A 26064-nucleotide genomic window follows, 5' to 3' on the forward strand; every position below is an offset into this window, starting at 1 on the left:
AGCAGTTCCACAGCCTCAGAATACCCCCTAGACTTATAATCAAAACTATGAATGAATTTAGAAACAGAACAGAAAGCAAAATTAAACAAATATAAAAATATTTTGATGCAAACTATGTTCCACGGGAACAAAAATGTTTACTTTGCTTTAGCTGATACTGTAGATCTATTAAAAATCAAAAGACCGGATATAATCTAAGAGCAGCCTCAAACAACATGATCAAACCACTAATTTATATTCCCAACGAAGAAATTGAGAAACAAAAGTGCTGTAAATTAGACCACCAATAAGATTGGAGAGATTAACTGTGGAGAAGTTACAAATAACTGTGAGATTCTAAATAATAGTCATTGGTGAATTTGACGAAGATCATTCAGAAAGTAAAAATTGAAAACGTAAGTACCACCAGCTTGACTATCAATAAGAACATCTATACAAATTTGCCAAGAAATGTGGTCAAATCAGGAACCACAATAGGACACAAAAGGGCAACATGTCACTAAGGGCAGCATTATCAACCACCTTGGACACTGAATCATGGAGAACAACTCTTGAGGAAGCCTCAGTTTTTAGGATCCCTGTATTTTATTATTAATACTTTAGCCCAGATTTTAATTTCCTGTGACAGAGATGTTCCTAAAATACTTTTGTACATGGACAAAGCGGTCCTCATTGCATGCACAGCTAATGGACTACAGGTCCATTATGAAAAATCTTTCATCCCGAACTGCAGCCCAAAAAATCCTTGCTCCAAAACCTTTTTTATTTGGGAGGGCCCTATTACTAAGATATCTCATTTTAACTACATAAGCATTCTATTCGATGCCAACCTGACCTAGAATAGGTTAATAACTCGGAGATTTCAGAAGATGGTGGCAACCTGGAAGTACATTTTTAGCTTTGTGAAAAGCTAGATCATGAGCCACTCAAAGAGATGTCCATGTTATATAGGAGTAAATGTCTCTCAGTCGATACATATGGGGTAGGGGTTTGTGGTTACGCAGGTCTGGGTACCTTGCACTCAGCCGAAAATAAATTTCTTTGGAGTCTGCTAATAATGATATGGAACCTGTAAAGTGTCCTACATAGGTAATAGAACCCGAAGGTTACTGCAGAAAAGGAGAGACACAGGAGATAGGGAGTTGTGAGATACAGTTCAGAATATGAACCCAAAAAGAGTACCCATCAGCCCACTCAATAGTGGAACTTCGTCATCAGGGATTTCACGTTGGAAAATGGTGTCCAATAAGCCCTTCCCCAAGAAAAACTTGAGGCTAGCTGTTCTTGGACCCAATGGTTGAACCCTCAACCGAAGAAGATGACAGAGTCTAGGCTGGTAGGGCTTAGTTGCAGTGCTCAGAAAAGTGTGAAAAAATGAAACAGAAAGGAAAATAATCCAGGTGATTAAAAATACCTATCTTGATGTCATAAGGAAACTTTATTAGGTCTGCCCATCAAGGTGGTATAATTAAAAGCAGAGTGATAATAGCGTGCAAAAAATTGCTATTTACCATAGATGTTATGTGGTCAACATGTTTCAGCCTTTATAGGCTTTCGTCAGGACCTATGATTCACTAATGCAACACTTACTTTCTGTGCTGTGAATGACAATCTACAGACATTCTCCAAATTGGTGTGTCATCTCCTGTGAAAAAATATATAAGAGAACACAAAGGGAACAACACAACAAAGAGTTATGGTGCTTAAAACAGTTGTCATATATGTACATGCACTGATTTGTACAATGTGTTCTCATTTGTAACTTACCCAAATTTTTGGGATGAGAAACCTCGCCTCACCTGGCAACGGCTCAGGATAAAGGAGGCCATGCACTATATATCAGAATAATGTGTTTTAGTTCATCTTGTAATTCGGATAGATAAATCAAGGTAACATTCCAGTGAGATACATAGAGGCAGCCCGGGTGGCCGTGGGAAGAATGACGCTTTTAAAAGAGGGGAATAGCATGCTATTATATAAATGCAGTCTGTTCGTTCACAGTGACAGAGTTACACTGCTTGCCCTCTTCAAAGAATGACGCTTTTAAAAGATGGGAATAACATGCTGTTGTATAAGTGCAGTCTGTTCGTTCTTGAACAATGACAGAGTTGCCCTGTTTACCCTCTTTAAGGAGGTCTTACTCTCCTAATATTTAGTAGAGTGTGTAAAGAGGGAGGGGTAAATAAGAATGTGACAAATCTGTCTGAGCGATATTCTAGCTCTGAATGGTGCGCTCCTTATTTCTCATGTCAAGAGGTCAATTCTAGAGCTATCAGTGGATGCACAAAAAAGTAGTAATGTGGACATATCAATATTCTAAACGCAGCCCAGAGCGCACTTACCTCTCCGTCATTGCCTCGTGCTGTACTAAACCGAGGGGGAGGTAGTGACGCAGTGCGGTGCGAAAGAATAAATGTTGAACCTGCGGAACTTAGAGAGAGTCGACTATCGCAGCTTTTTGATAGGCTCTTTGTGCTGTTCAAACGCGGCCCAATGGTTGTTCGTTAAAAGGAGTATCGCTCACTCTCAATAGAGCGTGAGCTCCTTCCTCTTTGACCCGGATATTTATCCACATACTGCGTTGGCGGACCGCTCTGGAAACAGAAGACGGTCCGTTTCTGATTGATCTGTCTTGCTGGAAACGGAAATTTGAGAAACCGCCAGTAACTCCTTGCCAAAAAATGAGTGATATCACAGAGAATCAGCGCTCGTACCAAAACGGCGCGGAATACCTGGCCTTTGTGTGCCTAACTTGTTGACTCTGTTCTTAGTGTGCTAATCCTAAAAACACAAAGGAATATGGGCCATCGTAGGTTTGTGCGACGGCAGTGTCCAATTTAAACCACGATGACACGGCTGTAGAACCCACTCGTATAAACAGAAGAGCGGAGCATAGAGCGCACTTTGTTAACCTCCATGTTCAGAATAGTGCAACTAGTCAGCGTTTTCGTTTTGTAAAAAATGGAAGGAGGAAACCTCTTAAGAAAAATGGAAAACATTCCAAAATAAACAGTACCTCAATTCGTGTCAGAAAGGGTTGGGAACTGGTTGATGTTACTTGCCAATTGTATAGATACTGCAGACTGCAGTCCCAAAGAAGCCTTATAACTGTATCCACGGGATGTCATCATTCAGTCCTTCTGTGTCACATTTTAATTTGTACACCCATCTCTGTTCTTTTCTTAGTAAAAACTGAGAGACATCTGCGACATGTTGAGGTATGTGGGGTTGTTCCAACACCACCCACTCTAGCTCATCTGCATGATGTTTTGCGGTGAGGAAATGAGAAGTGAGCCGGGTCGCTTGCTTATGGCGCCTGATTGTGCTCTTGTGCTCTTGTATGCGTAGTTTAATTTTTCTGGTCGTCATCCCTATGTACCTCAAACTGCATGGACAAGTAATTAGGTAAATGACTTTCTCGCTGTTGCAGTTGGTATGGCGTTTGAGTACCCATGGTCGAGTGGTACCAATATCTACTGATAGGGTTCTTTTTGTTTGCGGGCACACCGAGCAATTCCCGCAAGGGTGATGTCCTTGGACTGGCGGAAGATTCCACAAAGTGGAGGTGGGTGCTTCCATGGTGTGTCGTGGTCTGGTGTGAACCAGTTCGTCCTTCAAGTTGCTCCCTCTCTTGAACGAGAACAGTGATAAAGGGATGTTGTCTCCAGCACTGTTCAGAATCCGCCATTTCTGTCTTATAATTTTTTGGATTTTTGAAGATGAGGTGTTGAAAGTGGTAACACATGCCAGTCTGTTTAGAGGTGGTTTTTCGACTGTTTCTGTTTCCAGAGCAGTCCGCCAACGCAGTATGTGGATAAATATCCGGGTCAAAGAGGAAGGAGCTCACGCTCTATTGAGAGTGAGCGATACTCCTTTTAACGAACAACCATTGGGCCGTGTTTGAACAGCACAAAGAGCCTATAAAAAAGCTGCAATAGTCGACTCTCTCTAAGGTCCGCAGGTTCAACATTTATTCTTTCGCACCGCACTGCGTCACTACCTCCCCCTCGGCTTAGTACAGCACGAGGCAACGACGGAGAGGTAAGTGCGCTCTGGGCTGCGTTTAGAATATTGATCTGTCCACATTACTACTTTTTTGTGCATCCACTGATAGCTCTAGAATTGACCTCTTGACATGAGAAATAAGGAGCGCACCATTCAGAGCTAGAATATCGCTCAGACAGATTTGTCACATTCTTATTTACCCCTCCCTCTTTACACACTCTACTAAATATTAGGAGAGTAAGACCTCCTTAAAGAGGGTAAACAGGGCAACTCTGTCATTGTTCAAGAACGAACAGACTGCACTTATACAACAGCATGTTATTCCCATCTTTTAAAAGCGTCATTCTTTGAAGAGGGCAAGCAGTGTAACTCTGTCACTGTGAACGAACAGACTGCACTTATATAATGGCATGCTATTCCCCTCTTTTAAAAGCGTCATTCTTCCCACGGCCACCCGGACTGCCTCTATGTATCTCACTGGAATGTTACCTGGATTTATCTATCCGAATTACAAGATGAACTAAAACACATTATTCTGATTTATAGTGCATGGCCTCCTTTATCCTGAGCCGTTGCCAGGTGAGGCGAGGTTTCTCATCCAAAAAATTTGGGTAAGTTACAAATGAGAACACATTGTACAAATCAGTGCATGTACATATATGACAACTGTTTTAAGCACCATAACTCTTTGTTGTGTTGTTCCCTTTGTGTTCTCTTATTTTTTCACAGGAGATGACACACCAATTTGGAGAATGTCTGTAGATTGTCATTCACAGCACAGAAAGTAAGTGTTGCAGTAGTGAATCATAGGTCCTGACGAAAGCCTATAAAGGCTGAAACATGTTGACCACATAACATCTATGGTAAATAGCAATTTTTTGCATGCTATTATCACTCTGCTTTTAATTATACCACCTTGATGGGCAGACCTAATAAAGTTTCCTTATGACATCAAGATAGGTATTTTTAATCACCTGGATTATTTTCCTTTCTGTTTCATTTTTTCACACTTTTCTGAGCACTGCAACTAAGCCCTACCAGCCTAGACTCTGTCATCTTCTTCGGTTGAGGGTTCAACCATTGGGTCCAAGAACAGCTAGCCTCAAGTTTTTCTTGGGGAAGGGCTTATTGGACACCATTTTCCAACGTGAAATCCCTGATGACGAAGTTCCACTATTGAGTGGGCTGATGGGTACTCTTTTTGGGTTCATATTCTGAACTGTATCTCACGACTCCCTATCTCCTGTGTCTCTCCTTTTCTCCGTCATTCTTCCCACGGCCACCCGGACTGCCTCTATGTATCTCACTGGAATGTTACCTGGATTTATCTATCCGAATTACAAGATGAACTAAAACACATTATTCTGATTTATAGTGCATGGCCTCCTTTATCCTGAGCCGTTGCCAGGTGAGGCGAGGTTTCTCATCCAAAAAATTTGGGTAAGTTACAAATGAGAACACATTGTACAAATCAGTGCATGTACATATATGACAACTGTTTTAAGCACCATAACTCTTTGTTGTGTTGTTCCCTTTGTGTTCTCTTATTTTTTCACAGGAGATGACACACCAATTTGGAGAATGTCTGTAGATTGTCATTCACAGCACAGAAAGTAAGTGTTGCAGTAGTGAATCATAGGTCCTGACGAAAGCCTATAAAGGCTGAAACATGTTGACCACATAACATCTATGGTAAATAGCAATTTTTTGCATGCTATTATCACTCTGCTTTTAATTATACCACCTTGATGGGCAGACCTAATAAAGTTTCCTTATCACATCAAGATAGGTATTTTTAATCACCTGGATTATTTTCCTTTCTGTTTCATTTTTTCACACCTTTCTGAGCACTGCAACTAAGCCCTACCAGCCTAGACTCTGTCATCTTCTTCGGTTGAGGGTTCAACCATTGGGTCCAAGAACAGCTAGCCTCAAGTTTTTCTTGGTGAAGGGCTTATTGGACACCATTTTCCAACGTGAAATCCCTGATGACGAAGTTCCACTATTGAGTGGGCTGATGGGTACTCTTTTTGGGTTCATATTCTGAACTGTATCTCACGACTCCCTATCTCCTGTGTCTCTCCTTTTCTGCAGGAACCTTCGGGTTCTATTACCTATGTAGGACACTTTACAGGTTCCATATAGGAATTTAATCAAACAAAGACCTTTGGCATCTTCCGTGTGTTTAACTTTGTAGTTGGGGGACAAGAAACCAGTAGGTCTATAAATAAATTCTCCCCTCGGGCCCCTCACCACCCTTTGTTTTTTCCTGACTGCTAATAATGCCCAAAACTGCGACCAGTTTTATATTTTATCAGGAACTGGGCTTAGGTTATCTGTAGGACAATGTAAGTCTGGCTCCCATTTTATTATGGCTTAAACTATGGACCACTTCTTAGCTGTGTTTCTCCCGCAAGGTAGTAGGAACTGTCTTCATTTAAGTAGCATGTCAGCTATTCTATGGCTAACATATATAAAAAACATCCTTCAAGATATGGGTTTGAGCCATCTTTTTAACACCCTAGGTAGTATTAGTTCTCATACTAAGGAGCTTGTAAAACAAAGGTTTCTCGCACTTAGGTAGAAAGCCAGAATAATGAAAACTCTCAACATGGTCTCTATCCACCATAAGTGCCAATTTCAACCATCCCAGGTATACCATACCTACTCTGGATAGAGGACCATGAGCAAAGATTTTTCTTACTTGTTTAAGAGTATGTAAGATACAGTTTTTAGTGACTTTTTCTCAGACAGGCACTAGGTTCGCCTCACTTACATGCGGCCCATGTGATGGAGTTTATGCTCAATCTATGAAGCACTTCATGTTTTTTTGCACACTGTATTGCAATTTGAGATCCTATTTTTTATGTCCTATTTTATTTTATATGAATTTTAATACACATCAAGAAGGGTTGCACTATTTAAAACGCTTAGATTCCTCTCCTAAGTGTTTTTCTGGCTTAAATATGATCTCCTCTACCTTAAAATTGAGAAGGAAATATGCTTTGTGATAATGATTATTGATTTTCACCTGGCCGCAATGCTCATATTTTCTTAATGAAATGATTTGGTTAACAATTGCTTATTTGCAATAAACTATTTTTAAGGTTTTAAAATGTAACCTTTTTGTTATCATCGTGATAAATAATTCTCCTGCTGAATAGTTAGTTGAGTTAGGTTCAAGTGATAACAATGTTTTTATCATGTGCTTTTATGGTCATATTTTAGGACGAATAAAGATTTAACTGACTGGATCTCTGTTGATTTTTTAGAAGAGGTAAGAAGGTACAGCGCAAGCACCAAGACAAGAACAAACTAACAAGTTAGCTACACCAAGGAAGAAGTCAACACCTACACTAGGAATCCAAACCAAGACACAAAGGAGAGAAAAGAAGGAACAATCCAGTCGTAAAAACAACTAATGGTCAACATACCTCCCACATAAATGAAATATAAAGAAATATGTATTTTAAACAAAGGATCATCTTTGTGACCAACTTCTCACTGGGGTCTTTCAGAAACCAAAGCTAACCTATATAAACCTGTAAGTAAAGGTAAACAACACTCATTCTCCAAAGACGCACCATCTCGGGTTTAACCTAAGATGCTATCAACTTATTTTGCTTTTGTTTCTGGAATACTGAAAGATAGACACCTTATAAGTACATTATATGAAAACATTGTAGAAACTGTAGTGAGTGTGCAAATTACAGCCCCAGAATTTCACATAGACACAAATTCTGCTTTAGAGAGCAATTTTAAAAGACTAGCTGTCTTTACACATATCCTTTCTCCTGGTAATTCGTCGGAGAAAATAATCAAAGAGAAACAAGCTATGAAGAGGGCACAACAAAAGTTCTATAATCAGTCTATAGGAAGTGGACAAACAAGGCAATAGTATCATTCAACATGAAGAAACTTACATTAGAGAAGCATATAGGCAGCGGCTAGAAGTCACCTGTTACTAAAGATATTGCAATCCAACTCCAGAAATTCAAACAGAACTAAAACAAATTACTGAAAGCATGGAATGCAAAAGAATTACTAACAGACGAAAATCTATAGAATGACCATCCCAAGATGGCCACATTTGATCAATTACTCAAGATCCATAAATGTGATATCCATCATACTAGATGCTCTGTAATAATAGGTATAGACTCTTCATGTTCAAATGTAACAGAATCTATTGATTTTCAATTTCAGTGCGTTATTCGTGACCTACCTTCTTAAATGCAAGCAAGAAGTTCTATTAAAAAAAAGAGAATATCCCATTGCAGAAGATTAAGTGTTGGTTACTACTGATAAAGTAATCATGTAAACTTTCAATAGCAGCGAGGATGGTCTAGAAGCAATTAGGAAGACTGACAACTAGGTCAGCACATTTCTGATCAAAGAATCAAATGATTATTGAAATGCTTCTCCGCCATATGTCTGTCTCTTCATGGGACAGGCAAAGAGACTCTAAGTGTGGGATGGCACACATATTTTCTGAGTTTATGTTCCTTGCAAAAGACTATTTAGATTAACTGTTGATATTCTTCTTATTTTCAAGGAAGCCCAGGGCAACTTCAGAGATATATCAACATAATGAACCATAATACATGTAACATCAAACTAATATTGCAGATCTCCAAAATACAAGTTAGGTTTTTTTGTATCTTACCATCTATATCAATAACAACAAACTGAAACCAAATTTAATTTAAAACCTACCTCTGCCAATTCAGCTCTTCAAGTCAATAGCTGCCACACACATTTCTGCATCAAAAATGAACATAAGGAACAATTGCATAGTGCAAGATAGAACTGTAGAGAGTATGAAGTATTTACTACCAAAAGCCAGGAGCTACGAGAACCTCTTTTGGATTGAGTATATATTACAAAAACTGCAGAAGAGGTCAAACACTTGAAAAGATCACCATATTATCAACTGTTTTCCATCAATAGGAAAGTACAATAAAACGGTTCAAAACTGGATTTCATGATGCACATATTATTTACGAAATCGCTTATGAAAACTCTGGAACATTCTCAGAAATAACTCTATTGGCAGCCACCATCAAAGGAACTCCTTGAATTGGATTTGGTTGATCTAAAAACCTTTATAGCTTTGAATTCGTTGGTCATAGAAAACCACACCAAAAGTTCTTTTCAAAACCAAAAGGATTTTAAGTATGCTAAAGTTTCAGTGTTTGTAAATTGAATGATAAAAAATAAGTAAATTCAAATACAGAAATGGACTGGAACATCAGATATATGATTACCTCAAATTCACTAGTGAATTTGTAATCTTCGTTATGGCTTATCTCTTGCAACAATCATGTCATGGAAGTACGATCCAATGGCTTAAGATCACAATCCACAAACACCACCACAACATGTAAACAAAACCCCAGAAACTGTCACATCTGTGTCCAGGGCATACTAGAGTCTATCCACGATCAGAGGAAGGCCGGTAGACTGTGCACGCAGACGGCGTGTTGCTGGATGTCACTCCAAGCGCTTAACTGCATATTTGGCAGCCTAGGGTTTGCTGATGGCTCTGGGATTGCAGTAACCCAGAGAGGTGTTCTGCAATTAGTTGGCATTGGTGGTTAAACATTTTAAAGGAGATAAATATAGCATCTTGGAAAAAGTATCTACTATGACTATTATAACTCAGCACCCTTTTGACAGGAACATAGTCAATAAAGTCAGTAGAGATGGTTTGCCAGGGTTCAAGAACTACAGGAAGAGGAAGGTCTCCAAAAGGTTATGTATGCTCAGTCTCTACCCTGAGCAGAAAATGGACAGGACCTGATATAGGAATGAACATCACTCTTGACTGCTGTGGACCATAATGAACACTGGACTAAGTGCAATAATGTAGCAACGGTAGAATTATATCACACTCTCATAACTTCCTGTTGGAGGTCCTGAGTGGAAATCCATAAGGCCCCATGTGTGAAGTGAAATACAGACTTATCTTAGGTAACAGGAATTTGCTCAAAACTGGACGGTTTCAGATTGTTGTAAAAATATCTGACTGGATCCAAAAAACAATTCACTTGCTGGGAATTACATTTTATGCTACAAGTTTGGAAGTTCTTAGATATCAGTAAGAGAAGACATATGGCTAAAGAGGTGGTCTTGTGAAAATACATAATGCCCATTGGGCTTGACTACTATAATAACATTGTAAATTTCGAAGGCACTACAGATTTCCATGATCTGTGCATACTGCACATGGTTTGTGAGGTTCCTTTAGCAAATAATCTCCATTATTCACAAGATTTATGTACTGCCAACAATTCTCTTTCAAGAATTGAGTATTATCTGTTGCTGGGCATTAGGGTAATGGACAGATATGCTCATTGGATGGTCTAGCTGATCAGCCTCCTATTTCTGAAGTAGGACAGCTTGTATTGCCATTTTTGAAAAATCTGCTGCCACAAACATTTTTGAAGATGATTATAGAGTTAAAGAAGTAGGGCCTGAGTAAATGCTATCTTGAGGTCTTGAAAAGCGTGTTCTGTTGTTAAATCCAAGAAAAAAGTTATTTCAGAGATTTTCTTTTCGAAGTATTCTAGTTATGTTGTGAGCGGACTGAGAACAATTGGTAATAAAGTGGCAGCAGAAATTAGCAATAGACAAGAAACCCTTGGAGCTAGAGGTATTATTATACTGGTTTCAAAAATGTGTTGCAATTTGCATCCAGTATTTTTACTAGATTTCAAACCAACCTATATATCAATAGGCTGGTTAATTACATTTCGAATTGGTGTGGGTCGCAATCCAACCTACCTTATTATATTCTTGACTCACTCTAATTGGGCATAATCAGAGGGAGGATGGCCTGCAAGGATCAGTAGACCACGATGTCTTCGATTGTTTTTAAATAGTAAAACAATTTAAACACAGCCAGTTTTTTCTTAAGGAAAACGGGGCTGCGTTTAAAAATAATATGTATTAAAAAACTCACTGAGAGATGACAGTGGTTCCTCCCTCACTGCTCCTCCTTTGATTATTTAAAATTAAAGCTTTCTTTTTCTTTGCTTCTCCTCATTCTCTTTTGGCTTTCCTTAGTGTAATGGTAGGCGTGGTAAATCGTTCCATATAAAAAGAAGCTTCTTTTTATCAAACCTAACCCTCTTTTATGGAACTCTTTTCTCTGACTTGTGGAGGGAGTGCTGGTGTAGCTGCTGGGGACTCCTGGATATCGCTGACCCTCTTTGTAGAAAAAGCAACTTCTTGCGGCCCCCGCTGCGCGGGAGCCGCTCGCATTGTGGAGTGAGAGGAATCCATCTGCCATCGTATTGAGAGCCTGACCCCAAGATCGCCCGTGGGACTGCGAGGACCAGCGTGTACAGCGGCGCTGATTTGCCGCAGCTGGTCCTCTTCCCGCCCCCAACCTCCTATTACTTAACCACCACTTTGCACGCGCACGCGGGATGCGCGCGGGCGGGCGCCAGGCTAAGCCCGGGCAAAGGGCGGGCCGTCCGGGGCCGGATGAGGCCGGGTTTGGCCACCCCCCTAAGACTCTGCTCAACGTACTGTTCCACTCCTAGCTGTACTAGTCATTTTGACAACCATTACGGGCTAATTTGTTTCGTGTACACAAGTTTACTGCACGCCAATCTATCTACCGGAGTCTTGTACTACTAACATGGCTGCCCAGTCGGACAAAGGGGGTAAGACTGGACTTAAATCAACCAGTGGAAGTCTAATGGGAACTCTAGACAATTATATTACTTGGGTCGCAGCTGCCCATGATCAAGAAATAGTTGATGCTGAAAAAAGATTGTCGTTCGAAATTTTTTCCAAAAGGTCGTCCTTGGGATTAATTTAACACTGCACTACTCCAGAGAACTGTATAAGCCAACATTTAAGTGACTTGGGATTGCCACAGACTAGCATAGCGTTAGATTCGCTCAGTAATATCTCCTTGGGGAATAGCTCTCAAAATTCACAGACAGGTAGCACTATTCAGGTGTTAACTGCCCCCTGTGTAACTCCTCCCCCGATTATTCCTATTTGCCATATAGTTGATTCTCCATCTTCATGCACTTTACCTACAGGCAAAAGAAAGCGAGGGGGAGGTGGACAGAAAGGTAAAAGAGCAAAAATCCCAAAGTTAGTGTCTAAAGGGGCTAAATCTCAGGGCACTCTGAACCATATTCAGCCTGTTACTTCGGTCCAACCTCACCCAATATTTAAGCCAATAGCTGCTGTACAAGGAGATGGGGCCTTGTTGGGGCAGTTAGAACACACAATTAGATCCCTGATACTCCCCCCAATAGAGAGACTGAAAATAATCACTGCCAGTTTAGGCAAGTTGGAACAAGTTACTGTCAACAATTCCAAAATGTTACACTCTTTATCTGCTAATAAGAAGGTGGGAGCTGTTTCTTCTCAAGTAGGCGAACGGGAAGTTAACAATGATTCCCAATTAATATCCCCTTGCAAAACTGTATCCCAAATAGCAAAAGGGCCTGCAACAAATAGTGATAACAGAGTAACCGACTTGAGGGGTAGAGATCTGGGCATTGAGGCAGGCCAGTGCCTCACAGGGGGCCTGCAGTCTCATCAGAAAGTAGGTGCTCAGCCATCTAAACCAGGCATGGGCTCCATCTACTCTAATAAGCCGGCCCAAGGTATAGGCAACCAAACTACCCTAGATCTACCCCCCAAAGGACTCCTCTAGTGGTGGTTTTGGCTAAAGTCCCTCCTCTCCGTCAAGAGGAAAGAGAGGACTATTTTCAATTAAACAATAAGGTTACTCATTGGTTTCACAAAATATTGAAGGAGGGCATACGATAGGTCACAATATAATTATGGCCGGCGAGTTGCATGGTTAGGAAGCTCTAGGAAAAATCGTGAGGGAGATTGTATAGTCATAAATGTTAACAGCCCGAAACCAGTAGCTAGGATCCTCAGGGAGGCAGAGCGAAGTACAAATGGACAGGGGATAGAAATACTGTCTCTGGGGTTTTTCTATAGACCAGGTAATCAGGGTAAATTAAATCACTGGAATCCCATGAATAAGATGCCTGCAAATAACCTCCGCTTTCCATTGGGAACAGGAGGGTGGAATATAATACCTATGCAAAACTAATAGAGCTTGGCACAGAGGAGACCCAGGATATATTACAGATGTCGAGGTCACAAATAGATTTAACGTCCTCTCAGGCCTCAATGACTGCGACTGACTGCGTAATAACCGAGCCAGCTGTCACTCGCAGGAAGACTTTAATCCTCTTCCTGTTTATCCTTTATGTCGGGTTGATATGATAAATGAAAACACTGATCCTGTTGCAGACATTGGCAACGCTACTGCCTTTTCTACTCCCCCAGTAGGCATCCCCCCAGGACTTTCTTATGGTGAGAGGGATGGTGTGGGAAAGCTAGTTTCATGGAACATAGCCGGCATGCGCCTTAAACAGGAATCGCAGGATTGTTTAAACTTTGTTAACGCTTTTGACGTGTGTATTTTCCAGGAGACGTGGCTGTGTGAACCCTCCTTTGCCCTGGGGTGTTTGAACTGTTCGGTCCCAACAACGAAAGGTCCTAAGGGCCGCCCTATGGGTGGCCTGACTTTCTGGGTCCGGCAAAGCATGTCGCTAACTATCAAGGTGGTCGAAGTTGCAATTAAAGATATCCAATATATTAAAGTGGATTTGGGTTCTCTAGGACGGCTTGACATTTATAATGTCTATGCCAGGGGCAACAAGGGTGGGAGGTCAGAAGTTTTAGCGGCTTTGGCCTACCTCCTTGAAACCCAGTCGCCGGACAATAACATTATCATAGCCGGTGACTTGAACCGCACTTTTGAACCTTTGGCCATTTGTGACGACTTTGCTGGGGAGGAAGAGGATAGGCAATGGGGGGTCCCCAAATTAGAACTGAATCCTGTCACTCAATGGTCGGAAGATATTGTCTGTTTAAATGCTATTTGCCTCGAAAGGTGCTTAAGGGCACTAAACGGGAGGACCAAGGGTGACAAGGCAGGGGCATGCACCTTCGACAACGGCCGATACAGGAGTAGAATAGACTATGTCTTGTGTAGCTTGAAACTCTGGAAATTAGTCTGCGACTAAATGGAGGATAGAAAGCGATCATAACCCGTTGTGCGTTGAGCACAAATGGTGGACACCCGACAATGAAACCTCGACTTCAGGGAGGGGTAGTGCCCCCTCGGTTGTCCCTACAAATGATATGCGTAGAATAAAATGGCCATTATGTTTTGTCCAACCAACGGTCTATGAATATCATTAAGGCAGAGGCTGTTAAAGCAATAATGGCCATGGAGCAGGTCAATCCAACTATATCATGTCTAAAATCAGTAACAGAAATCCATGATAATTGTTTTTCTAAAATCAGGAAACATTTTCTGAAACTAATAAAGAGGAAGAGCAGGGTAACTATTAAGCCAGCAAAGTGGTATAATTCCAAGTGTAGGAACGCCCGCTTGGCTTTAGGCTCCACAATCAAGAGGAGAGAAGTGACGGCTATTCGTATTGCTAGAAAGGCCTATATGGATAGTATATTCACAGCCAAGAAAATGTGGGATGAACTCCATTGGAATGAGCTAAAGGAAGCAAGTGAGAAAAAAGACTCTAGGCTCTTCTGGAACATTGTAAAATGGGGCAGGGGTGGTGTTTCCGACCCTCCTGATAATAACGTATCGGAGGAGGACTGGGTCAACTATTTTAAGCCCCAGTATGCTGAAACGCAACCTGGTAGGGAGATGGCTGGGTTAAGGCCGGTTCACTTTAAAGATAACTCCTTTAGCAACAATGAAGTAATGATGGCCCTCAGTTCAGTGACTAGTGGCAGAGCCCCAGGCTTGGACGGGGTCCCGGCAGATCTCTTTATTAATGATAAAAAGCTGTGGTGTAAATATATTTTTCTTCTTGTTAATGCAGTAGCGCAGGGTGCTCCCGTACTGACATCCTGGCAAGGTGCAATTATAATACCTGCATTCAAGAAGGGTTATCGATCCAAACCCGGGAATTATAGACCCATAAGCTTAATTGACACCATCCAAAAGGTGGTGGCGAGGATGGTTGTCAATAAGCTTATGACCTGGGTGGAGGAGAACAACGCCCTGTCTCCGTTCCAAGCCGGGTTTCGGAAGTCCACTAGTACGATGGACCAGGTATTCCGATTTACCTTACTGCAGTGGCGAACTGTGTTGCTGGGCGAGGGCAGCCTGTACGCGGCCTTTGTCGATTTGCAGGCTGCCTTCGACCTGGTACCAAGGACTAAGCTGTGGGCGGTACTGAGGAACCTGGGTCTACCAGAAGAACTACTGACAATGATAATGCGGCTGCATGAAGCGAATTTTGCCAAGATTCAGTGGGGGGGGGCAAGGAGTTGTCACCGCAGACTTCCCGGTGGATCAGGGAGTCCGGCAAGGATGTTCAATGGCCCCCACACTCTTTTCCCTGTTTATTAATGGTGTAGTGGCTCGCATGCTATCTGCAAATGTGGACGCTCCCTCTTTGGCTGGTATTAAGATACCGATTTTAATGTTTGCAGATGATACCCTGATTTTATCTAAGACTCCTAGCGGCCTTCAGCGAGCATTACTTATCTTTGATAACTTTTGTGGGGAGCATGGCTTAGAAGTCAATGTGGCGAAAACTAAGCTAATGGCCTTCAACCCCCATCAAAGTTTTAGATCTAAGCTGAGTATGAATGATCGACCTCTAGAGATAGTCAAAGCTTTTATTTATCTAGGTATGTATGTAACAGATGATCTTAGGTGGTCCCAGCATATAGATATTGCAGTCCTTAGGCATAGACAATTGGCAGGTGCCCTTGGCTCGGAGCACAGAAAATCTAGGACTAAACCGATTAAGCCAGCACTGCAGGTCTACGAGGCCCAGGCCCTCGGCTCTGCACTATATGTAGCCGAGTTGTGGGGCTTTGAGAGGCTTGAGCCATTACAAACATCAGAAAACAAGTTTCTCAGGGCAATCACTGGTCTCCCCAAAAGTACTCCTTTACTCCCACTTAGGTACGACCTGGGTAGAAAGGCTGTAGTAGATCTAGCGAGGCTCCGTCCAATTTTATACTGGTGGAGACTCTGGAACACTCCTGAGCTTCACTATGCCGAGGGATTTCAAGCTATAATTAAAGCAGATGTGTTCCATAAAATAGGCTGGCTAAATGTCATTAGAACTATGCTGGGCGATCTTGGTCTCCAACTGCTCTGGGATGATCCGACAGGTGCTCTATTCCCAAGCAAAAAAGCTTTAAAGGAAATTTATTGGGAATATGTGGCTACCCGGAATTGGAGAGACACCAAGGCTGGTTCCATGGCTGGGGGCTTTTTAGAAGCTACATTGTATCCCAGTTTAGAACTCTATTGGGACACTATAACCTCGCCCAGGGATAGGAAGGTCCTCTTTCAAATTAGAGCTGGTGCTCTCCCCCTTAGGTCTTTATCAGGCAGGTGGGGTGGGGGTTCATCTAATAGAAACTGTCCAGCCTGTGGAGCACACAAGGAAACAATTGGCCACTTTCTATTTGCTTGTAGAAGCTATGCAGAACCCAGGAGCATTTGGTTAACACCAGTGTGCAAAAACCTAGGTACTACCAGAAGTGACGTAGCTTTAAGAATTATTTGCACTAGCACTTTTGTGCCTTTAGTTATAGCTACAGCCAAATATCTTGGATGGGCATGGACTATCAGACAGAAGGTTTTAGGCAGCTGATTGTTTTTATTGATCTCAGGGATTGTCTGTATTTTACTTACCTGTATATTTCATTCACAATTTTTATATATGAATTAATGTCTTCTAAATGTAGTGGTGCTTTTTTATATCAATGTTTTTATATCTGTGATTGTATGTGGTTTTATGAGAAAAACTTGAATAAAGCATATTTGACTTGACTTGACTTATGGAACTCTTTACGGGCTGATGGAACCAAGAGATATCACTTCCAATAATGTCCTCTGGAAAATTTGGCATCACCTCAACTTGTGCTTTGGTGCATATTCTCCTGACTGTATTGATATCTTCACAGTTGGGTATGTGTTTTTTGTGTATTTTTGTTCACCTTGTGCACATGTACTCTTCATTTCAGTTTGCGTATCTATTTGACCAGTGTTTATTAGATTATTTTCCATTACCTAATGTTTGTGGTTGGTATCTATCAGTGCTTGGACTGCACTCCCATTTACCTTCCTGGGACACCAACAAGGTTTGAAAGTTTCTCTGGTATAATATATTGGTCTGTCTACTACCCCAATGTCCATGGGGGTTCTTCCTTTTCTATGGGGACAGTTTCTTGCTATATGCCGACATTTATCACAATCAAAATATTGAGTTCTTACAGAATGCTTATTGGGATTTTACGCCCTGCTGACGGCCCCTCTGTTTTTTTGCTATAACTTTATTATAAGTCTTTCACTCTCTTCCACCTTCTTTATGGTTCCCATTAAGGTTTGCTCTCCCAGTCTTGGTCTCTATGTAAGGTGCATGCTAAATGAATGGCTTTGGGTTTAGAAACATGATGTTATTGAATCCATTTGGTTACGCTGACAGGTAAAGAATGTAAATTGTATTCTATGTAAATCTTATGAGTTATTTCTTCAGTAAAGGATGCTTGGGTTTAACCATTTATTCCCTAAATCTTTAAATCAATAAATTAACGTCCAGGGTGGGTCTTTAAATATATTATCTTTTCTGAAGGAAATCTAATACCTCTTAGCATCAATTCCTAAAGTTTATAATATTGCTTTCTTAATTTTGGGGTAAGAGGTAACGCCTTTAGGGTTAGCAGCTTAGCAGGCACGCTCCATGCTGGGCGTTATACTGGGGCGGTGACGTCAGGCAGGGGAGGGTTAGGGTGAGGGGATGTAAAATACGGGCTAAGGACCATTAGAGGTAAGTATCGAAAAAAAAACGAATTTCCTTGCCCATGCTGCATCACATTTGGCGATTCAGAGTGGGCAACACAATTCTTTTTTCTTTTTTCGATACTTACCTCTAATGGTCCTTATGCCGTATTTTACATCCCACCACCCTGACGCTCCCCTGCCTGACGTCACCGCCCCAGTATAACGCCCGGCACGGGCTGTGCCTGCAGCTTAGTAAGCCACTTGTAGGTCTCCTAAAAGCAGATCTGCAATATATTAGGCCCCAACTCTCAGTAGGTCAAGCTGTGTTCTGTGTCATTATTTCAAAGTTAGTAACAACATAATTGGATCTGTCCTCTTGTTGATACTTTCTTAGTAGCTGGTTCTACTCTCACATTTGCATCCACGCAAGCTAGCCCAATGCTCGCATTTTCCTGAGCAAGTGAGTTTTGCACTAACCTATAATTCTATGTCTACATTGCCTACATTGTTTGTTGAATATTCATTCTCTCTTGCCGGTAAACACACACAATTTGTTTCTAAGTACCTTTGTCCATCTACTAGTTGTTGTATAATTGGGTGGCAGAAGTGTGATCCATTTCTGACAACACTTTGTGGTTGAACATGTGATAGGTTAAAAGTGTTCCACAAAACCAACTATTTTCAGACAAAATGTGTTTTTTTATTCTGTTAGTTCAAATAAGTTTTGTCAATTAGATCTATAGAGATATACTCACAGTCTTTTTTTCATTCTAGCTTCTTTCTGGATATCCAGTGTTCTTTAGAAATCTTCTCTCCATTGAATGTTGACTCTCGGTAAGAGCACAATTAAGTGGGAGTGAGTAACTAAATAACAATTAATAATATTAGTAACATAAACAAATAATGTGGCTCTGGTCTATATTTCCTTCTTATAATTTCTTTCCTTTCTGGATCATTCTTTTCTTTCATCTTTCCTATTGCTTGATCTCTTTTAGGAATTTCCTTTTGCTATGTATTCTTTAGATTCTTACCTTTGCTATTTGTTTCTTTTACTAGGAAAAATAATGTACTTGGTTCTTTATTACCGTTGTTGTTCAAGCTGCTTACGATTCTTTCTCAGGAGGGAGAGGCAGGAAAGAAAAATGTATTATATAAACTTCTTACAGATTCCTTCAATTCGAACTATCAGGTAGGATTCGTTTCCCGCAATATCTTGACTTCCCTTGACTTCACCTCTCCTTCCTCCCACCACCCTTGCCCTAGACTTATCGAGAACTCTTCCTCAAGTCCTAGAAAACTGTTAGGAAGCTTCTCCTGGTGGATGTGAAAATGCCACTACTATTCCATTCCATTCCATGCTCCCAGTTTTAGAGCTCTCATGGATGTAAAGGGTCCCCGTCAGGTGTCTGCATTATCCTCTCCTTAGGGTAGGGGCATGATGTGGTCCTTCTACTGAGTGTCTCACCATAGTCCCGATGCCTACAGGAGCTTTCTTGAGTTGTCTGCATCAGCAGGGTCCCTTGAGATTGCCTCACATAGTCTAATAGAAATCACCTGCTGTTCTCCTATTCCCGTTTGGATGAAAGTTCCTCTTTACTTTTCCTTTTTCTAGTCTCTTTTTCCTCCTCTTCCTTTTGTCTGTGATCATCCTTTTGGTTTCTTCCCCCATTCTATCCTCTTTTTATTATCTCCTTCTCTTGTTCCTCCTATGTTTTCATGTCTTCCTTTTTTCTTTCCTAGGCCCTTCTGATCGATGCACAGTCATGGATGTCTACTCTCTTGATCCATTAAGTGATTTATAGGTTGCAAAAATTATGACATAATAAGGTAAGTGATCAAGTGAAAAGAAAGAAAGCATTTGTTTGTGTAAACCAAAAGAGACAAGGATGGATACAGTCTTTTCCTTTACAGTTCCACAAACCAAAGAAATTCAGTTGACCATGAGCACACTTTCTGGACCCTCATTGGCCTTTTGGGGATAGAATGCATAGAGGCCCTTTTATCATGGATACTCATCCCAGAAATCCCAAATTCTAATGAAGTCAACACCAGAATGTAAAATTTGACAACCATTCCAAGTGAAATTTGGAGAAGGAAAACTATGTTGGTGATGTTATGCTTGAGTCAATGGAAGAAAGACCTAAGGGCAAACCATTCCACCTAATCCTTCCTCCCTTGCAAAGGACAGCCTTTTGTATTTCCTGAGAGCTTTGCAGGGTGTAGTGCGCACTGTCCAAGCAAAAAAACGGAATCTCCTCAATACAAATACAAGCCTACTCTTTTCTTTTGACCTTTTCTTCCTCTGCTTAAGAACCTCTTGTCACCACATTTGCTCCTCTTGTATGGAGGTACTATCAGATAAGGAGGACCCAATATTTTGTGAAATGTTTCTAGGCACTGTTGCTGTTTCTCACCCTCTGAAAATGCCCGGGAAACTGCCTTTGTTCCTCGATCTTGGGACCTTATTCTTTCGCTTCTCCACTTTTGCAATCAAAGCTCAATAAGAATTACTATATCTAACAATCCAGAGAAATAAGTAGGATGCGTACAGTACACCAATTCATCCTTTCTTTAACCCTGCCTGTGTTATTTTGCTCAGGCAGATTCAGCTGCTAGCTGCTGGAATCTTCTCAGATAGGCCAGACCATCCAGATGCCTTATAGTGATTTTTTGGCATTTGGCCAAGTTTAGCCTTTCAAATATCTTTTTGAAGACAGTTAAAAAGGCTTGGTAGTCATCTAAGCAAGGATCAGAAATAGTGACTAAAGGAGTAGCTCAAGACAAAGCTGTTCCTGACAATCAGCCAATTAGGTATCCTTCCTTTAAATGATTGCAAGAATACGGAGTAGGCCGAAATTAAAATGTGATATTATTGTAACTTTTAGCTTAGGTAAGATCGCCAGAAAAACAAATAACATTGGAACTAAATGCTGGAAGATCTTGCATTGCCACCGTTAGTCTAAGGGCAACATCTCTAGCCATATTTGTTGTATTTCTTGAGCCTATTGTTGGAGCTCTTGTGCTTGTTGTTGAAGTGTTCCAGCCAAATTCTGGTGAGGATTCATGATGGGGCTAGAGTTAAGAAGACATTGGAGGTGCAATATGTCAGTTGCAGGAAGCAATTATTGTGTCTTTTTTTAAATTTTAAGCAGCTTTATTGAGACTAGATTTACATAAATCAGGAACAACAACGATAACATATGCAATTCTGGGAGCAAAAGATAAATAATTATAAGTAAGTAAATCTGTTTACAATTTTATATTTCATGGGGAAAGAGGGGAAACGAGGGTGGGGAGGGAATTATAAACCAACAATTAAAGATTGAGGAGCAGAATGCAGTAATTAATAAACCAGGAATGAGTAAAGAACATGGTTAATTTGAAAACAAAAATGGAAATGTATCATTGAAAGAAAGTAGAGAACCTAACACATTACGGGGTATTACAATTTTCAGAACAAATAGAGTTAGCTTGTTTAGCATGAATATCTAAAAAGTTTGAAAATAACCAATATGTCTCTATTTAAATGTGGCCTACACAACATAGCAAATGCTGTATTTAATCTACGATAATGACAAACATTTTAACACCATGCTTTTAATTATATATTAGTAGCGCACTTCCAGTTAATAGTAATTTGCTGAAAAGATAAGGCTAACATAAGGTCAAATAGTCCATTCTCATGTGTATTTAACTTAATAACATCTGAAAATCTTCCTGAAAACAGTAATGACATTGACATTGAACAACATAATTTAAAAATGAGTGTATGTTGAGACCATACTTTATTCCAAAAGAAGGCTGTTGGTGGACATAGAAATAGAAGGTGTATCAAGCCACTGTGAGAGTGACTTCATGACCAAAAGGATGTTATCCATGTTAAGAAAATTAGCTATGGAAGTAGGTTTATGATATAATCTGTGGTATAGAAAAAACATAGATTGACACAATGGTCCAAGCACATCCCAAATCTGTTTCCCATCTAAATGTGATCTTGGATTTAAAATGTAAAGGATATGGGATTTACAAATAAAGGAAGCCTTAGGATTAAGTGTAAGTATTTTTTAAAAGGGGGGTAGCTGAAGAAGGTGTAGGAGAAGAAGATTTATGAATGTCTAAAATGATTTCCATAGGAATAGAACATTTTTGCCAAAATGAGGGAGGACAGTTAAAGACATATGACATGTCCGAAAGTCTGGAAAGTTAGCCCCTAATACAGTCTTGGCCTTCGTAAAATGCGATAAGGATACTCTAGATTTTTTCTTAATACAAAAATTAAAATTTGGAAAGAAGAGTATTTTTTTAAAGCATGTAAGTGGTGCATGAACTGGGATCATTAACAAAATGTATATCAGTATCAGACTTAATCGTCATTTTGATGTAGTCAAGGTAAACCCCACCAAGACAGGAATAACAAATTCCAATGAGATAGAAGTTTATCTATTCTATTTAGCCCCTCTTTTATATTTATCTTAACTGAATCTGGAATAGAATTGGTAAACCAGATACCCAAATATTTCATCTTAAGTGAAAGCCAGTAGAGTCGAAAGACTGTTTAGGGCAGAATTTAGTAATAGTCAAAACTTCTGTTTGGTCAAAATAAATTTTATAACCTAAGACAGAGGAGAATTCGGATATTTCATAAAGTAACGCAGAAAATGAAACTTCTGAGTTAGAAAGGAAGAGGAGAATATCATCTGCATAGGTGGAGAGTTTCAAATGTTTATCACTGTATTGAAAACCAGATATAAGATCACTCTTACTAATTCGAGTCAAGAAGGGTTTAAGGGCTAAGACAAATAAAAGAGGAGGTAAAGGGCAACATTGACAAACCCTGCGGTGTAAAGGGAATTATTGGACAACACACCCATTTATCAACACTGAAGCCATGGGATCTGTATAATGTAGAGAAAAGTGAAATGATATTGGTGCCAAAAGTATGCCAAGTAAGAGAAAAAAATACTATCAACTCTATCAAATGCTTTTCCGGCATTGTTAGCGACAGCAGCTTAAGGGTAGAATAGAGAAGGACTTTTATTTAAAACATTAAAAACAATCTAGAATTAACCAAGGTCAATTGACGCTTAACAAATCCAGACTGCTCTTTGCCTATCAATTAGAGCAAAAAAGGTTCAAGGTGCAGGGCAAGAAGCTTGGCAAAAATGTTATAATCAACATTTACAAGGGAGATAGGATGATAATTTTTTACTTTGGGAAGGATCTCGACCCTCTTTGTGAATCAGGCACATGTTGCTTCCCGAAAAGTACCCCAGCTGTACCAGAATGATAAAAAAAATGAAAGAGATGCAACAGTTTAGGAAGAAGTAGATTTGACAATTGTAAATAAAATTCAACCGTAAGCCCATCTGGGCCTGGAGTCTTATCTTTCTTAAGAGCATTCAGTGCATTAAGGGATTCTGAGACAGATAAGGTCTTCTTAAGCGATGTGTAGTTAAGCTTATCATGGAAAGGAGGAGTCAATGAGAGAGAGGTGTACTGGAGATTCAGGAGTGTACAAGTTTTTTCAAAATTTCATATACTCCTCTATAATATCTTAGTCCTTGAATAAACGCTTCCCATCAGATGATTGAATAGATTCACCAGTGGAGCGCTGTTTCGGAATCTTCAAAAAATTAGCAAGGAGGTTTCCCAACTTTATTATGTCACCCGTAATATTGAGCACTGCTACATAGCAAAATGGATGACGCATTTACAGTAGGTATTTTATTAAAATTTAATTTAGTGTGAACAAGATCTTGTATAATAGAGTCTGAAGGAGAGGAATAAAATTGACGTTCAAGACGTTTATTATTCTCTAATAAGAATTTATGCTTTTTAGCAAAAAAACATATTTTTAGCTTTGCAAGTGTCCCATAATAATTGAGACTTTTCTATTCCTGCATTAATCATAAAAAATTCCTCAGCAAAGATGTGAATGAGGTAGAAAAACAGGATCAAGTAAATGAGAGTTATTAAACTTTCCATCTATTTGATTTGGGAAGTGCTGGGAGTAGATCCATATCAACAACAATTGGGGCATGATCGGAGATGACAATAGGCTCAATATTGGCAGAAGAAATGGTGCTGAGCTATTGATTAACTTAGAAAAATATGATCTAGCAGAGAGAGGGAAGCATGTGATGGGGTTGGCACACATCTATTAAATGATCTGGGGAAATAGGAGATTGATTTTTTTGGATGAGATTTGTGGGTAACAAAACAAACTTGCAACTTTTGATCAATAAATGAGTCCATACTCTGATTACATCACCATTTAGTATTAAAAAATCATCCTGCTATTGTAAACATTTCCTAGCGATATTAAGCCAGAATAAGTAGTCTGGCAAAGTCAACCAACCACCGTTTGTATCCATTTCCCAAGTAAGAACTGTACATTTCAACTTTTTATGACATAAGATAATAACTCAATTCGTCTTATTAGTTGTGGGAGAAACAAAAACCGAACCCACCCATTTACTTATAAGCTTTAAGGCTTCCACTTCTGTAAAATGAGTTTCTTGTAAAAAAAAAACTAAACTACATTAGGCTTATAGGAGGCCACATGGGATAGAATTTTCTGCTTCTTAATGAGGTTCACAAAACCTTTTACATTCCAAGAAATAATTGTGAATGTTATAAACAACAAAATATAAAGCAACACGATCCACAAAAATGAAAATAGCATGAGTCGCAAGAGAGGAAAGAATAAGAAAACCATTTAAGGACTAGATGGCAACCACAGGAAGAAGAAAGGATATGAAGAGAAAGAGGAGAGGAAAGGGGAAAGATAATAAAAATAACAATAAAAGACAGTACATGTCAAAACTGACGACTGAGATACGTACCTTAATAAGGAACATGAAGAGAGATGAGGTGGTTACACACAGAACAGATAAAGACGGCATAGCCAACAAGGGACAACATACCACACTGGAACGCCACATAGAACGAAGAAGGAAAAGGACATAATAAAAGAGTCAATGAACTGCGGGGAAGGTGAAAAGGATAATATGTGAACAACCAAGTCAATTAACCAAGATAGTCAACATTTGATGACTTAAATGGGAGACAATCAAAGTTAAAGGCACCATAAATAATGCATGACAGTCAACGTAAGGAGGAAGGACCAGCAGTATCTATTAAAGAAGTCGAGTGCGAGTCAATAAATGTCCTGATGACAGCTGCATCATCCAAGTAGTCATTTTGTTTTGAAATGTGACTGAAAAGACTCCAGACCATATAAGATGTTTTATTTTATTTGGCTATGTTCAGAACTTTCAGATGGTCTGTAAGTTGCTAAAATAAAATGATCACATCACAAGGTTTTGGCGGAGCAACTGAAGAAGATAGGCGAGGACTAAGTCTATGAGCACGTTGAATGTTCAAATTTCTTGAAGAGGGTAAGTCTAGAATGTTCGGCAAAAATTAGGTAAAAAAGGAAATAGAATCCTCGGCCTCAAAACCCTAATGAAACCATACAAATGTAGTTTATTTTGCCTATTTCCATTTTCTAGGTTCCCTGCGTGTTTCCTCAACATTAGTACATTCTTCTCCAATGCCGAAAATTTAAAAGAAAAATCCTGTATGTCGCTGACATGCTGCTCTATTAATGTTCATCTAGATTACACATTTGACCATTTATCATTGAGGCTTTAAATGCAGGTGTTTGTTACTTCAATATATGGTCGCAAAGCACACATTTGCTCCAATACTGCCTAACAATATAGGAAATGCAGCTATTGATGGAGAAGAGGGTCCTCTTTGAGTCTTTCATTGGTAAAGGTGGACGAGTGCAGTTTCATTGATGAGAGCGTTGACATTGTTGAGTGAGAAGTGCCAGGAAAAGTTCGATATAATGACTTCTTTATTCTGGCCATAAATCACTTGAGCGCTCCTCAACAACTAAATGAATAACTGTGCAAAATATCTTATGTAATAGACTCAGTGGGGCCCTTCAGGATGAGGAATGGACCAAGGGTACCTTAAATAGGTTCATGAGGATGAAGCTTTCATGTCTCTGTGCTTCCGAGCCAACCACAGCACAGAGACCGCCCTCATCGCTGCCACCGATGAAATCCGAGCCCTGATGGACAACGGAGAAACAGCGGCCCACATCCTGCTAGACCTCTCCGCGGCATTCGACACTGTCTGCCACCGCACCCTAGTGCAGCGCCTCAGCAACGTCGGAATCCAGGAGAAGGCACTGGAATGGATCATCTCCTTCC

Source organism: Lissotriton vulgaris, chromosome 9 (genome assembly GCF_964263255.1).
Source record: "Lissotriton vulgaris chromosome 9, aLisVul1.2, whole genome shotgun sequence".
NCBI lineage: Eukaryota > Metazoa > Chordata > Amphibia > Caudata > Salamandridae > Lissotriton > Lissotriton vulgaris.